The sequence below is a fragment of the Hyla sarda genome, unplaced genomic scaffold (assembly GCF_029499605.1).
Source record: "Hyla sarda isolate aHylSar1 unplaced genomic scaffold, aHylSar1.hap1 scaffold_175, whole genome shotgun sequence".
Classification (NCBI taxonomy): domain Eukaryota; kingdom Metazoa; phylum Chordata; class Amphibia; order Anura; family Hylidae; genus Hyla; species Hyla sarda.
The window spans coordinates 73,006-88,437 of NW_026608393.1; the positions used below are offsets into that span (position 1 = coordinate 73,006).

Sequence of the window (15,432 nt, forward strand, 5' to 3'; positions counted from 1 at the left end):
AGTGTTTAAGAAAAGAAATAAAAACATGTTACCTGATGATGAACACAAAATTGAGTTCCAAATAAGATCTTGGAACTCTGAGTGAGTTCTGAGGGCTAACTTAAAAAAAAAAATCTGTTCTTATCAGTTTAATATCTGATACGTCCCCTATCTGGGGACCATATATTAAATGGATTTTTGAGAACGGGGGCCGATTTCGAAGCTTGCTTCCGTCGCCCTATGCATTGACCCGATATGGCAGTATCTTCGGGTACAGTGCACCACCCCCTTACAGGGTTAAAAAGAAAGATTCCTACTTTCATTGCTACCTGCTTGCTGGCTAGCCAGCTAGCCAGCCCTGTGGGCCTTGCTGCTGCTGCAGCCAAAAAACAAAAGGTGGTGCTGCTGCTGCTTCTGCTGCTTCTGCTTCTGCTTGTGTCTGGCCCCTGTTGGAGCGTCCAGGCACAGGACTTCTGCTGCTGCTGACTAAATGGCCTCCTTAATTGGATCATTTGAGTAGCCAGCACACCTGTGCAGGTAGGGCATGACATGATAGGCAGCTGCCTTGATAGCGGGTGGGTGCTGAATGTTCCTAATTGACAAAATAAGATTAATGCTTATGAAGAAATATAAAATCTCATCCCTTCCCCAATATCGCGCCACACCCCTACCCCTTAATTCCCTGGTTGAACGTGATGGACATATGTCTTTTTTCGACCGTACTAACTATGTAACTATGTAACATAACATGGGGGGGGGGGGGGTCTCCTGGCTGTTCACACAGGTGTGTCATTGCTGTACATTGACCATGCATTGCTTCTGTGGTATTGCAAAGGCAAAGACAAATGCTTCCAGCCATCCATTGCACTAATGGATTGGTCATCAGCTGGCTGTCTATGTCCCGCATCAATATAGACCAAAGTACAGAGGGTTAGGCTATGCTATTGTGCACCTACCTGATGCATCAGAAGGTGCGAGGCCCTTGCTAAATTCTGTGCACAGACTTTGAGATCTATGCTTTAGACTGTATCTAAACCTGCTCCAACATGGACTGACATTCTGGCCTACTTTCAGCCGATGCGACTTGTCTGTCGCTGAACAGTCGCTTTTTATGTATTCAGCACCTATGTATAATGTTGTAAAAATGCTCTAGAAGCTAAAGTCGCAGAAATGTCACACATATTTGGCCTGCAACTTTCTGTGCGACAAATTCAGACAGGAAAAATCAGTATAAATCCTTAGAAAATTATCCCCCAGTGTCTCCATCTGCTGGCGGTATTGAATAAGCATTGCTGCACTGATGGGGTATGCATTAGACGAAAAAAAAGAAGAAAAAGAAGAATAATACGCCCAGAAAAGAGGCGAAAAGGAGAAAAACGTAAAAAAACGTGAAAAAAAAGTAAGAGGAAGAGAAGGGAAAAAAAGGTGGAAATGGGTTTAAAAGTGATTTCGGCGGATAATATATATATATATATATATATATATATATATATATATATATATATATATGCGCACACACACACATAGATATAAACGTATTCTCCGTTGAGATATTGCAGCCGCTGCTGTGTCCAGGCCCAGGAGCCTTAGCACTGTGCTGTGATGTCACTCAATACCACTGACATCACTAGGTGTAAACAACATCTCTCCTTTGCTGTGTATGTGACTATGGAGCTGTTTGGTGATGTCGTCTATTACGGCCTTCATAGAAGCAACAGGAGATTGTTGCATCCATCTTGAACCCTCAGAACTACAGTGCTATGATGTCACTCACTTCCACAGGCCTTGCAGAGTGTAAACAACAACAACCCAGCTTTGTTGTGTATGTAACCAAAGGGATTTGTGATGTCACCTAGAACCTTCACAGCAGCGACAGCTTTATGAGGAGCATCAGCACTGCTCTGCCTGAGCAGAACCATCACCGCCATAGGTTGTCAAATAACCCGGATTTAACCCACACAGGTAAGTCCAATGGGGTGCAGGCATGTCCTCTATGCTTACAGCTTCCCGTGGGTGTTGGTTTGATACCGTTTGGGGACAGCCAAGGAGGCATCTGCAGGCAACAAAGGTAGGTGTGTGCTTGTGTGTGTGTTTCCTATGCAGATCCTAAGCCCAGTGTCACATGCAAGTAGGAGGAGTAAGAAGGGTTCCTGGCAAATCCGGGTTATGGATTGCATTTAAAAAGGCCCCGTGGGAGTGCAATGGGCCCCTGTCTTGCTGCTTAGCAATAATGGTATGGGTTTAGGTTCTGCTGTGTGTACTGGTGGTTGACTGCCCCCCAGCCCAGAGTGTGCATGGAAAATTGTCTGGCAGCCTCCCTGACAGCAAGCAGTGATAGTGCCCATGAAGGGGACCTTGTTGGGCCCGCCCCTTTCACGGTTATCGCTTCTCGGCCTTTTGGCTAAGATCAAGTGTAGTATCTATTCTTATCAGTTTAATATCTGATACGTCCCCTATCTGGGGACCATATATTAAATGGATTTTTGAGAACGGGGGCCGATTTCGAAGCTTGCTTCCGTCGCCCTATGCATTGACCCGATATGGCAGTATCTTCGGGTACAGTGCACCACCCCCTTACAGGGTTAAAAAGAAAGATTCCTACTTTCATTGCTACCTGCTTGCTGGCTAGCCAGCTAGCCAGCCCTGTGGGCCTTGCTGCTGCTGCAGCCAAAAAACAAAAGGTGGTGCTGCTGCTGCTTCTGCTGCTTCTGCTTCTGCTTGTGTCTGGCCCCTGTTGGAGCGTCCAGGCACAGGACTTCTGCTGCTGCTGACTAAATGGCCTCCTTAATTGGATCATTTGAGTAGCCAGCACACCTGTGCAGGTAGGGCATGACATGATAGGCAGCTGCCTTGATAGCGGGTGGGTGCTGAATGTTCCTAATTGACAAAATAAGATTAATGCTTATGAAGAAATATAAAATCTCATCCCTTCCCCAATATCGCGCCACACCCCTACCCCTTAATTCCCTGGTTGAACGTGATGGACATATGTCTTTTTTCGACCGTACTAACTATGTAACTATGTAACATAACATGGGGGGGGGGGGGGTCTCCTGGCTGTTCACACAGGTGTGTCATTGCTGTACATTGACCATGCATTGCTTCTGTGGTATTGCAAAGGCAAAGACAAATGCTTCCAGCCATCCATTGCACTAATGGATTGGTCATCAGCTGGCTGTCTATGTCCCGCATCAATATAGACCAAAGTACAGAGGGTTAGGCTATGCTATTGTGCACCTACCTGATGCATCAGAAGGTGCGAGGCCCTTGCTAAATTCTGTGCACAGACTTTGAGATCTATGCTTTAGACTGTATCTAAACCTGCTCCAACATGGACTGACATTCTGGCCTACTTTCAGCCGATGCGACTTGTCTGTCGCTGAACAGTCGCTTTTTATGTATTCAGCACCTATGTATAATGTTGTAAAAATGCTCTAGAAGCTAAAGTCGCAGAAATGTCACACATATTTGGCCTGCAACTTTCTGTGCGACAAATTCAGACAGGAAAAATCAGTATAAATCCTTAGAAAATTATCCCCCAGTGTCTCCATCTGCTGGCGGTATTGAATAAGCATTGCTGCACTGATGGGGTATGCATTAGACGAAAAAAAAGAAGAAAAAGAAGAATAATACGCCCAGAAAAGAGGCGAAAAGGAGAAAAACGTAAAAAAACGTGAAAAAAAAGTAAGAGGAAGAGAAGGGAAAAAAAGGTGGAAATGGGTTTAAAAGTGATTTCGGCGGAGAAATATATATATATATATATATATATATATATATATATATATATATGCGCACACACACACATAGATATAAACGTATTCTCCGTTGAGATATTGCAGCCGCTGCTGTGTCCAGGCCCAGGAGCCTTAGCACTGTGCTGTGATGTCACTCAATACCACTGACATCACTAGGTGTAAACAACATCTCTCCTTTGCTGTGTATGTGACTATGGAGCTGTTTGGTGATGTCGTCTATTACGGCCTTCATAGAAGCAACAGGAGATTGTTGCATCCATCTTGAACCCTCAGAACTACAGTGCTATGATGTCACTCACTTCCACAGGCCTTGCAGAGTGTAAACAACAACAACCCAGCTTTGTTGTGTATGTAACCAAAGGGATTTGTGATGTCACCTAGAACCTTCACAGCAGCGACAGCTTTATGAGGAGCATCAGCACTGCTCTGCCTGAGCAGAACCATCACCGCCATAGGTTGTCAAATAACCCGGATTTAACCCACACAGGTAAGTCCAATGGGGTGCAGGCATGTCCTCTATGCTTACAGCTTCCCGTGGGTGTTGGTTTGATACCGTTTGGGGACAGCCAAGGAGGCATCTGCAGGCAACAAAGGTAGGTGTGTGCTTGTGTGTGTGTTTCCTATGCAGATCCTAAGCCCAGTGTCACATGCAAGTAGGAGGAGTAAGAAGGGTTCCTGGCAAATCCGGGTTATGGATTGCATTTAAAAAGGCCCCGTGGGAGTGCAATGGGCCCCTGTCTTGCTGCTTAGCAATAATGGTATGGGTTTAGGTTCTGCTGTGTGTACTGGTGGTTGACTGCCCCCCAGCCCAGAGTGTGCATGGAAAATTGTCTGGCAGCCTCCCTGACAGCAAGCAGTGATAGTGCCCATGAAGGGGACCTTGTTGGGCCCGCCCCTTTCACGGTTATCGCTTCTCGGCCTTTTGGCTAAGATCAAGTGTAGTATCTGTTCTTATCAGTTTAATATCTGATACGTCCCCTATCTGGGGACCATATATTAAATGGATTTTTGAGAACGGGGGCCGATTTCGAAGCTTGCTTCCGTCGCCCTATGCATTGACCCGATATGGCAGTATCTTCGGGTACAGTGCACCACCCCCTTACAGGGTTAAAAAGAAAGATTCCTACTTTCATTGCTACCTGCTTGCTGGCTAGCCAGCTAGCCAGCCCTGTGGGCCTTGCTGCTGCTGCAGCCAAAAAACAAAAGGTGGTGCTGCTGCTGCTTCTGCTGCTTCTGCTGCTTCTGCTTCTGCTTGTGTCTGGCCCCTGTTGGAGCGTCCAGGCACAGGACTTCTGCTGCTGCTGACTAAATGGCCTCCTTAATTGGATCATTTGAGTAGCCAGCACACCTGTGCAGGTAGGGCATGACATGATAGGCAGCTGCCTTGATAGCGGGTGGGTGCTGAATGTTCCTAATTGACAAAATAAGATTAATGCTTATGAAGAAATATAAAATCTCATCCCTTCCCCAATATCGCGCCACACCCCTACCCCTTAATTCCCTGGTTGAACGTGATGGACATATGTCTTTTTTCGACCGTACTAACTATGTAACTATGTAACATAACATGGGGGGGGGGGGGGGGTCTCCTGGCTGTTCACACAGGTGTGTCATTGCTGTACATTGACCATGCATTGCTTCTGTGGTATTGCAAAGGCAAAGACAAATGCTTCCAGCCATCCATTGCACTAATGGATTGGTCATCAGCTGGCTGTCTATGTCCCGCATCAATATAGACCAAAGTACAGAGGGTTAGGCTATGCTATAGTGCACCTACCTGATGCATCAGAAGGTGCGAGGCCCTTGCTAAATTCTGTGCACAGACTTTGAGATCTATGCTTTAGACTGTATCTAAACCTGCTCCAACATGGACTGACATTCTGGCCTACTTTCAGCCGATGCGACTTGTCTGTCGCTGAACAGTCGCTTTTTATGTATTCAGCACCTATGTATAATGTTGTAAAAATGCTCTAGAAGCTAAAGTCGCAGAAATGTCACACATATTTGGCCTGCAACTTTCTGTGCGACAAATTCAGACAGGAAAAATCAGTATAAATCCTTAGAAAATTATCCCCCAGTGTCTCCATCTGCTGGCGGTATTGAATAAGCATTGCTGCACTGATGGGGTATGCATTAGACGAAAAAAAAGAAGAAAAAGAAGAATAATACGCCCAGAAAAGAGGCGAAAAGGAGAAAAACGTAAAAAAACGTGAAAAAAAAGTAAGAGGAAGAGAAGGGAAAAAAAGGTGGAAATGGGTTTAAAAGTGATTTCGGCGGAGAATATATATATATATATATATATATATATATATATATATATATATGCGCACACACACACATAGATATAAACGTATTCTCCGTTGAGATATTGCAGCCGCTGCTGTGTCCAGGCCCAGGAGCCTTAGCACTGTGCTGTGATGTCACTCAATACCACTGACATCACTAGGTGTAAACAACATCTCTCCTTTGCTGTGTATGTGACTATGGAGCTGTTTGGTGATGTCGTCTATTACGGCCTTCATAGAAGCAACAGGAGATTGTTGCATCCATCTTGAACCCTCAGAACTACAGTGCTATGATGTCACTCACTTCCACAGGCCTTGCAGAGTGTAAACAACAACAACCCAGCTTTGTTGTGTATGTAACCAAAGGGATTTGTGATGTCACCTAGAACCTTCACAGCAGCGACAGCTTTATGAGGAGCATCAGCACTGCTCTGCCTGAGCAGAACCATCACCGCCATAGGTTGTCAAATAACCCGGATTTAACCCACACAGGTAAGTCCAATGGGGTGCAGGCATGTCCTCTATGCTTACAGCTTCCCGTGGTTGTTGGTTTGATACCGTTTGGGGACAGCCAAGGAGGCATCTGCAGGCAACAAAGGTAGGTGTGTGCTTGTGTGTGTGTTTCCTATGCAGATCCTAAGCCCAGTGTCACATGCAAGTAGGAGGAGTAAGAAGGGTTCCTGGCAAATCCGGGTTATGGATTGCATTTAAAAAGGCCCCGTGGGAGTGCAATGGGCCCCTGTCTTGCTGCTTAGCAATAATGGTATGGGTTTAGGTTCTGCTGTGTGTACTGGTGGTTGACTGCCCCCCAGCCCAGAGTGTGCATGGAAAATTGTCTGGCAGCCTCCCTGACAGCAAGCAGTGATAGTGCCCATGAAGGGGACCTTGTTGGGCCCGCCCCTTTCACGGTTATCGCTTCTCGGCCTTTTGGCTAAGATCAAGTGTAGTATCTGTTCTTATCAGTTTAATATCTGATACGTCCCCTATCTGGGGACCATATATTAAATGGATTTTTGAGAACGGGGGCCGATTTCGAAGCTTGCTTCCGTCGCCCTATGCATTGACCCGATATGGCAGTATCTTCGGGTACAGTGCACCACCCCCTTACAGGGTTAAAAAGAAAGATTCCTACTTTCATTGCTACCTGCTTGCTGGCTAGCCAGCTAGCCAGCCCTGTGGGCCTTGCTGCTGCTGCAGCCAAAAAACAAAAGGTGGTGCTGCTGCTGCTTCTGCTGCTTCTGCTTCTGCTTGTGTCTGGCCCCTGTTGGAGCGTCCAGGCACAGGACTTCTGCTGCTGCTGACTAAATGGCCTCCTTAATTGGATCATTTGAGTAGCCAGCACACCTGTGCAGGTAGGGCATGACATGATAGGCAGCTGCCTTGATAGCGGGTGGGTGCTGAATGTTCCTAATTGACAAAATAAGATTAATGCTTATGAAGAAATATAAAATCTCATCCCTTCCCCAATATCGCGCCACACCCCTACCCCTTAATTCCCTGGTTGAACGTGATGGACATATGTCTTTTTTCGACCGTACTAACTATGTAACTATGTAACATAACATGGGGGGGGGGGGGGGTCTCCTGGCTGTTCACACAGGTGTGTCATTGCTGTACATTGACCATGCATTGCTTCTGTGGTATTGCAAAGGCAAAGACAAATGCTTCCAGCCATCCATTGCACTAATGGATTGGTCATCAGCTGGCTGTCTATGTCCCGCATCAATATAGACCAAAGTACAGAGGGTTAGGCTATGCTATTGTGCACCTACCTGATGCATCAGAAGGTGCGAGGCCCTTGCTAAATTCTGTGCACAGACTTTGAGATCTATGCTTTAGACTGTATCTAAACCTGCTCCAACATGGACTGACATTCTGGCCTACTTTCAGCCGATGCGACTTGTCTGTCGCTGAACAGTCGCTTTTTATGTATTCAGCACCTATGTATAATGTTGTAAAAATGCTCTAGAAGCTAAAGTCGCAGAAATGTCACACATATTTGGCCTGCAACTTTCTGTGCGACAAATTCAGACAGGAAAAATCAGTATAAATCCTTAGAAAATTATCCCCCAGTGTCTCCATCTGCTGGCGGTATTGAATAAGCATTGCTGCACTGATGGGGTATGCATTAGACGAAAAAAAAGAAGAAAAAAGAAGAATAATACGCCCAAAAGAAAAAAAGAGGCGAAAAGGAGAAAAACGTAAAAAAACGTGAAAAAAAAGTAAGAGGAAGAGAAGGGAAAAAAAGGTGGAAATGGTTTAAAAGTGATTTCGGCTGAGAAATATATATATATATATATATATATATATATATATATATATATATATATATGCGCACACACACACATAGATATAAACGTATTCTCCGTTGAGATATTGCAGCCGCTGCTGTGTCCAGGCCCAGGAGCCTTAGCACTGTGCTGTGATGTCACTCAATACCACTGACATCACTAGGTGTAAACAACATCTCTCCTTTGCTGTGTATGTGACTATGGAGCTGTTTGGTGATGTCGTCTATTACGGCCTTCATAGAAGCAACAGGAGATTGTTGCATCCATCTTGAACCCTCAGAACTACAGTGCTATGATGTCACTCAACTTCCACAGGCCTTGCAGAGTGTAAACAACAACAACCCAGCTTTGTTGTGTATGTAACCAAAAGGGATTTGTGATGTCACCTAGAACCTTCACAGCAGCGACAGCTTTATGAGGAGCATCAGCACTGCTCTGCCTGAGCAGAACCATCACCGCCATAGGTTGTCAAATAACCCGGATTTAACCCACACAGGTAAGTCCAATGGGGTGCAGGCATGTCCTCTATGCTTACAGCTTCCCGTGGGTGTTGGTTTGATACCGTTTGGGGACAGCCAAGGAGGCATCTGCAGGCAACAAAGGTAGTGTGTGCTTGTGTGTGTGTTTCCTATGCAGATCCTAAGCCCAGTGTCACATGCAAGTAGGAGGAGTAAGAAGGGTTCCTGGCAAATCCGGGTTATGGATTGCATTTAAAAAGGCCCCCGTGGGAGTGCAATGGGCCCCTGTCTTGCTGCTTAGCAATAATGGTATGGGTTTAGGTTCTGCTGTGTGTACTGGTGGTTGACTGCCCCCCCAGCCCAGAGTGTGCATGGAAAATTGTCTGGCAGCCTCCCTGACAGCAAGCAGTGATAGTGCCCATGAAGGGGACCTTGTTGGGCCCGCCCCTTTCACGGTTATCGCTTCTCGGCCTTTTGGCTAAGATCAAGTGTAGTATCTGTTCTTATCAGTTTAATATCTGATACGTCCCCTAATCTGGGGACCATATATTAAATGGATTTTTGAGAACGGGGGCCGATTTCGAAGCTTGCTTCCGTCGCCCTATGCATTGACCCGATATGGGCAGTATCTTCGGGTACAGTGCACCACCCCCTTACAGGGTTAAAAAGAAAGATTCCTACTTTCATTGCTACCTGCTTGCTGGCTAGCCAGCTAGCCAGCCCTGTGGGCCTTGCTGCTGCTGCAGCCAAAAAACAAAAGGTGGTGCTGCTGCTGCTTCTGCTGCTTCTGCTTCTGCTTGTGTCTGGCCCCTGTTGGAGCGTCCAGGCACAGGACTTCTGCTGCTGCTGACTAAATGGCCTCCTTAATTGGATCATTTGAGTAGCCAGCACACCTGTGCAGGTAGGGCATGACATGATAGGCAGCTGCCTTGATAGCGGTGGGGTGCTGAATGTTCCTAATTGACAAAATAAGATTAATGCTTATGAAGAAATATAAAATCTCATCCCTTCCCCAATATCGCGCCACACACCCTACCCCTTAATTCCCCTGGTTGAACGTGATGGACATATGTCTTTTTTCGACCGTACTAACTATGTAACTATGTAACATAACATGGGGGGGGGGGGGGGTCTCCTGGCTGTTCACACAGGTGTGTCATTGCTGTACATTGACCATGCATTGCTTCTGTGGTATTGCAAAGGCAAAGACAAATGCTTCCAGCCATCCATTGCACTAATGGATTGGTCATCAGCTGCTATATAGACCAAAGTACAGAGGGTTAGGCTATGCTATTGTGCACCTACCTGATGCATCAGAAGGTGCGAGGCCCTTGCTAAATTCTGTGCACAGACTTTGAGATCTATGCTTTAGACTGTATCTAAACCTGCTCCAACATGGACTGACATTCTGGCCTACTTTCAGCCGATGCGACTTGTCTGTCGCTGAACAGTCGCTTTTTATGTATTCAGCACCTATGTATAATGTTGTAAAAATGCTCTAGAAGCTAAAGTCGCAGAAATGTCACACATATTTGGCCTGCAACTTTCTGTGCGACAAATTCAGACAGGAAAAATCAGTATAAATCCTTAGAAAATTATCCCCCAGTGTCTCCATCTGCTGGCGGTATTGAATAAGCATTGCTGCACTGATGGGGTATGCATTAGACGAAAAAAAAGAAGAAAAAGAAGAATAATACGCCCAGAAAAGAGGCGAAAAGGAGAAAAACGTAAAAAAACGTGAAAAAAAAGTAAGAGGAAGAGAAGGGAAAAAAAGGTGGAAATGGGTTTAAAAGTGATTTCGGCGGAGAAATATATATATATATATATATATATATATATATATATATATATATATGCGCACACACACACATAGATATAAACGTATTCTCCGTTGAGATATTGCAGCCGCTGCTGTGTCCAGGCCCAGGAGCCTTAGCACTGTGCTGTGATGTCACTCAATACCACTGACATCACTAGGTGTAAACAACATCTCTCCTTTGCTGTGTATGTGACTATGGAGCTGTTTGGTGATGTCGTCTATTACGGCCTTCATAGAAGCAACAGGAGATTGTTGCATCCATCTTGAACCCTCAGAACTACAGTGCTATGATGTCACTCACTTCCACAGGCCTTGCAGAGTGTAAACAACAACAACCCAGCTTTGTTGTGTATGTAACCAAAGGGATTTGTGATGTCACCTAGAACCTTCACAGCAGCGACAGCTTTATGAGGAGCATCAGCACTGCTCTGCCTGAGCAGAACCATCACCGCCATAGGTTGTCAAATAACCCGGATTTAACCCACACAGGTAAGTCCAATGGGGTGCAGGCATGTCCTCTATGCTTACAGCTTCCCGTGGGTGTTGGTTTGATACCGTTTGGGGACAGCCAAGGAGGCATCTGCAGGCAACAAAGGTAGGTGTGTGCTTGTGTGTGTGTTTCCTATGCAGATCCTAAGCCCAGTGTCACATGCAAGTAGGAGGAGTAAGAAGGGTTCCTGGCAAATCCGGGTTATGGATTGCATTTAAAAAGGCCCCGTGGGAGTGCAATGGGCCCCTGTCTTGCTGCTTAGCAATAATGGTATGGGTTTAGGTTCTGCTGTGTGTACTGGTGGTTGACTGCCCCCCAGCCCAGAGTGTGCATGGAAAATTGTCTGGCAGCCTCCCTGACAGCAAGCAGTGATAGTGCCCATGAAGGGGACCTTGTTGGGCCCGCCCCTTTCACGGTTATCGCTTCTCGGCCTTTTGGCTAAGATCAAGTGTAGTATCTGTTCTTATCAGTTTAATATCTGATACGTCCCCTATCTGGGGACCATATATTAAATGGATTTTTGAGAACGGGGGCCGATTTCGAAGCTTGCTTCCGTCGCCCTATGCATTGACCCGATATGGCAGTATCTTCGGGTACAGTGCACCACCCCCTTACAGGGTTAAAAAGAAAGATTCCTACTTTCATTGCTACCTGCTTGCTGGCTAGCCAGCTAGCCAGCCCTGTGGGCCTTGCTGCTGCTGCAGCCAAAAAACAAAAGGTGGTGCTGCTGCTGCTTCTGCTGCTTCTGCTTCTGCTTGTGTCTGGCCCCTGTTGGAGCGTCCAGGCACAGGACTTCTGCTGCTGCTGACTAAATGGCCTCCTTAATTGGATCATTTGAGTAGCCAGCACACCTGTGCAGGTAGGGCATGACATGATAGGCAGCTGCCTTGATAGCGGGTGGGTGCTGAATGTTCCTAATTGACAAAATAAGATTAATGCTTATGAAGAAATATAAAATCTCATCCCTTCCCCAATATCGCGCCACACCCCTACCCCTTAATTCCCTGGTTGAACGTGATGGACATATGTCTTTTTTCGACCGTACTAACTATGTAACTATGTAACATAACATGGGGGGGGGGGGGGGTCTCCTGGCTGTTCACACAGGTGTGTCATTGCTGTACATTGACCATGCATTGCTTCTGTGGTATTGCAAAGGCAAAGACAAATGCTTCCAGCCATCCATTGCACTAATGGATTGGTCATCAGCTGGCTGTCTATGTCCCGCATCAATATAGACCAAAGTACAGAGGGTTAGGCTATGCTATTGTGCACCTACCTGATGCATCAGAAGGTGCGAGGCCCTTGCTAAATTCTGTGCACAGACTTTGAGATCTATGCTTTAGACTGTATCTAAACCTGCTCCAACATGGACTGACATTCTGGCCTACTTTCAGCCATGCGACTTGTCTGTCGCTGAACAGTCGCTTTTTATGTATTCAGCACCTATGTATAATGTTGTAAAAATGCTCTAGAAGCTAAAGTCGCAGAAATGTCACACATATTTGGCCTGCAACTTTCTGTGCGACAAATTCAGACAGGAAAAATCAGTATAAATCCTTAGAAAATTATCCCCCAGTGTCTCCATCTGCTGGCGGTATTGAATAAGCATTGCTGCACTGATGGGGTATGCATTAGACGAAAAAAAAGAAGAAAAAGAAGAATAATACGCCCAGAAAAGAGGCGAAAAGGAGAAAAACGTAAAAAAACGTGAAAAAAAAGTAAGAGGAAGAGAAGGGAAAAAAAGGTGGAAATGGGTTTAAAAGTGATTTCGGCGGAGAATATATATATATATATATATATATATATATATATATATATATATATGCGCACACACACACATAGATATAAACGTATTCTCCGTTGAGATATTGCAGCCGCTGCTGTGTCCAGGCCCAGGAGCCTTAGCACTGTGCTGTGATGTCACTCAATACCACTGACATCACTAGGTGTAAACAACATCTCTCCTTTGCTGTGTATGTGACTATGGAGCTGTTTGGTGATGTCGTCTATTACGGCCTTCATAGAAGCAACAGGAGATTGTTGCATCCATCTTGAACCCTCAGAACTACAGTGCTATGATGTCACTCACTTCCACAGGCCTTGCAGAGTGTAAACAACAACAACCCAGCTTTGTTGTGTATGTAACCAAAGGGATTTGTGATGTCACCTAGAACCTTCACAGCAGCGACAGCTTTATGAGGAGCATCAGCACTGCTCTGCCTGAGCAGAACCATCACCGCCATAGGTTGTCAAATAACCCGGATTTAACCCACACAGGTAAGTCCAATGGGGTGCAGGCATGTCCTCTATGCTTACAGCTTCCCGTGGGTGTTGGTTTGATACCGTTTGGGGACAGCCAAGGAGGCATCTGCAGGCAACAAAGGTAGGTGTGTGCTTGTGTGTGTGTTTCCTATGCAGATCCTAAGCCCAGTGTCACATGCAAGTAGGAGGAGTAAGAAGGGTTCCTGGCAAATCCGGGTTATGGATTGCATTTAAAAAGGCCCCGTGGGAGTGCAATGGGCCCCTGTCTTGCTGCTTAGCAATAATGGTATGGGTTTAGGTTCTGCTGTGTGTACTGGTGGTTGACTGCCCCCCAGCCCAGAGTGTGCATGGAAAATTGTCTGGCAGCCTCCCTGACAGCAAGCAGTGATAGTGCCCATGAAGGGGACCTTGTTGGGCCCGCCCCTTTCACGGTTATCGCTTCTCGGCCTTTTGGCTAAGATCAAGTGTAGTATCTGTTCTTATCAGTTTAATATCTGATACGTCCCCTATCTGGGGACCATATATTAAATGGATTTTTGAGAACGGGGGCCGATTTCGAAGCTTGCTTCCGTCGCCCTATGCATTGACCCGATATGGCAGTATCTTCGGGTACAGTGCACCACCCCCTTACAGGGTTAAAAAGAAAGATTCCTACTTTCATTGCTACCTGCTTGCTGGCTAGCCAGCTAGCCAGCCCTGTGGGCCTTGCTGCTGCTGCAGCCAAAAAACAAAAGGTGGTGCTGCTGCTGCTTCTGCTGCTTCTGCTTCTGCTTGTGTCTGGCCCCTGTTGGAGCGTCCAGGCACAGGACTTCTGCTGCTGCTGACTAAATGGCCTCCTTAATTGGATCATTTGAGTAGCCAGCACACCTGTGCAGGTAGGGCATGACATGATAGGCAGCTGCCTTGATAGCGGGTGGGTGCTGAATGTTCCTAATTGACAAAATAAGATTAATGCTTATGAAGAAATATAAAATCTCATCCCTTCCCCAATATCGCGCCACACCCCTACCCCTTAATTCCCTGGTTGAACGTGATGGACATATGTCTTTTTTCGACCGTACTAACTATGTAACTATGTAACATAACATGGGGGGGGGGGGGGTCTCCTGGCTGTTCACACAGGTGTGTCATTGCTGTACATTGACCATGCATTGCTTCTGTGGTATTGCAAAGGCAAAGACAAATGCTTCCAGCCATCCATTGCACTAATGGATTGGTCATCAGCTGGCTGTCTATGTCCCGCATCAATATAGACCAAAGTACAGAGGGTTAGGCTATGCTATTGTGCACCTACCTGATGCATCAGAAGGTGCGAGGCCCTTGCTAAATTCTGTGCACAGACTTTGAGATCTATGCTTTAGACTGTATCTAAACCTGCTCCAACATGGACTGACATTCTGGCCTACTTTCAGCCGATGCGACTTGTCTGTCGCTGAACAGTCGCTTTTTATGTATTCAGCACCTATGTATAATGTTGTAAAAATGCTCTAGAAGCTAAAGTCGCAGAAATGTCACACATATTTGGCCTGCAACTTTCTGTGCGACAAATTCAGACAGGAAAAATCAGTATAAATCCTTAGAAAATTATCCCCCAGTGTCTCCATCTGCTGGCGGTATTGAATAAGCATTGCTGCACTGATGGGGTATGCATTAGACGAAAAAAAAGAAGAAAAAGAAGAATAATACGCCCAGAAAAGAGGCGAAAAGGAGAAAAACGTAAAAAAACGTGAAAAAAAAGTAAGAGGAAGAGAAGGGAAAAAAAGGTGGAAATGGGTTTAAAAGTGATTTCGGCGGAGAATATATATATATATATATATATATATATATATATATATATATATATGCGCACACACACACATAGATATAAACGTATTCTCCGTTGAGATATTGCAGCCGCTGCTGTGTCCAGGCCCAGGAGCCTTAGCACTGTGCTGTGATGTCACTCAATACCACTGACATCACTAGGTGTAAACAACATCTCTCCTTTGCTGTGTATGTGACTATGGAGCTGTTTGGTGATGTCGTCTATTACGGCCTTCATAGAAGCAACAGGAGATTGTTGCATCCATCTTGAACCCTCAGAACTACAG

At 45.8% G+C, this 15,432-nt stretch overlaps 7 non-coding genes across 7 annotated transcripts; all 7 read left to right on the forward strand.

Moving 5' to 3' along the window:
- Positions 1-73: 73 nt before the first annotated feature.
- Positions 74-266, forward strand: LOC130313157 (U2 spliceosomal RNA). Its single transcript, XR_008861167.1, has one exon. It is a non-coding gene; the product is annotated as a U2 spliceosomal RNA (small nuclear RNA).
- Positions 267-2,360: 2,094 nt separating this feature from the next.
- On the forward strand, positions 2,361-2,551 carry LOC130313134 (U2 spliceosomal RNA). Its single transcript, XR_008861151.1, has one exon. It is a non-coding gene; the product is annotated as a U2 spliceosomal RNA (small nuclear RNA).
- Positions 2,552-4,640: 2,089 nt separating this feature from the next.
- On the forward strand, positions 4,641-4,831 carry LOC130313194 (U2 spliceosomal RNA). Its single transcript, XR_008861190.1, has one exon. It is a non-coding gene; the product is annotated as a U2 spliceosomal RNA (small nuclear RNA).
- Positions 4,832-6,930: 2,099 nt separating this feature from the next.
- Positions 6,931-7,121, forward strand: LOC130313195 (U2 spliceosomal RNA). The gene has a single exon (XR_008861191.1). It is a non-coding gene; the product is annotated as a U2 spliceosomal RNA (small nuclear RNA).
- A 2,105-nt stretch (positions 7,122-9,226) lies between these two features.
- On the forward strand, positions 9,227-9,419 carry LOC130313140 (U2 spliceosomal RNA). The gene has a single exon (XR_008861156.1). It is a non-coding gene; the product is annotated as a U2 spliceosomal RNA (small nuclear RNA).
- A 2,076-nt stretch (positions 9,420-11,495) lies between these two features.
- On the forward strand, positions 11,496-11,686 carry LOC130313196 (U2 spliceosomal RNA). The gene has a single exon (XR_008861192.1). It is a non-coding gene; the product is annotated as a U2 spliceosomal RNA (small nuclear RNA).
- A 2,090-nt stretch (positions 11,687-13,776) lies between these two features.
- Positions 13,777-13,967, forward strand: LOC130313197 (U2 spliceosomal RNA). Its single transcript, XR_008861193.1, has one exon. It is a non-coding gene; the product is annotated as a U2 spliceosomal RNA (small nuclear RNA).
- The last annotated feature ends 1,465 nt before the right edge of the window (positions 13,968-15,432 follow it).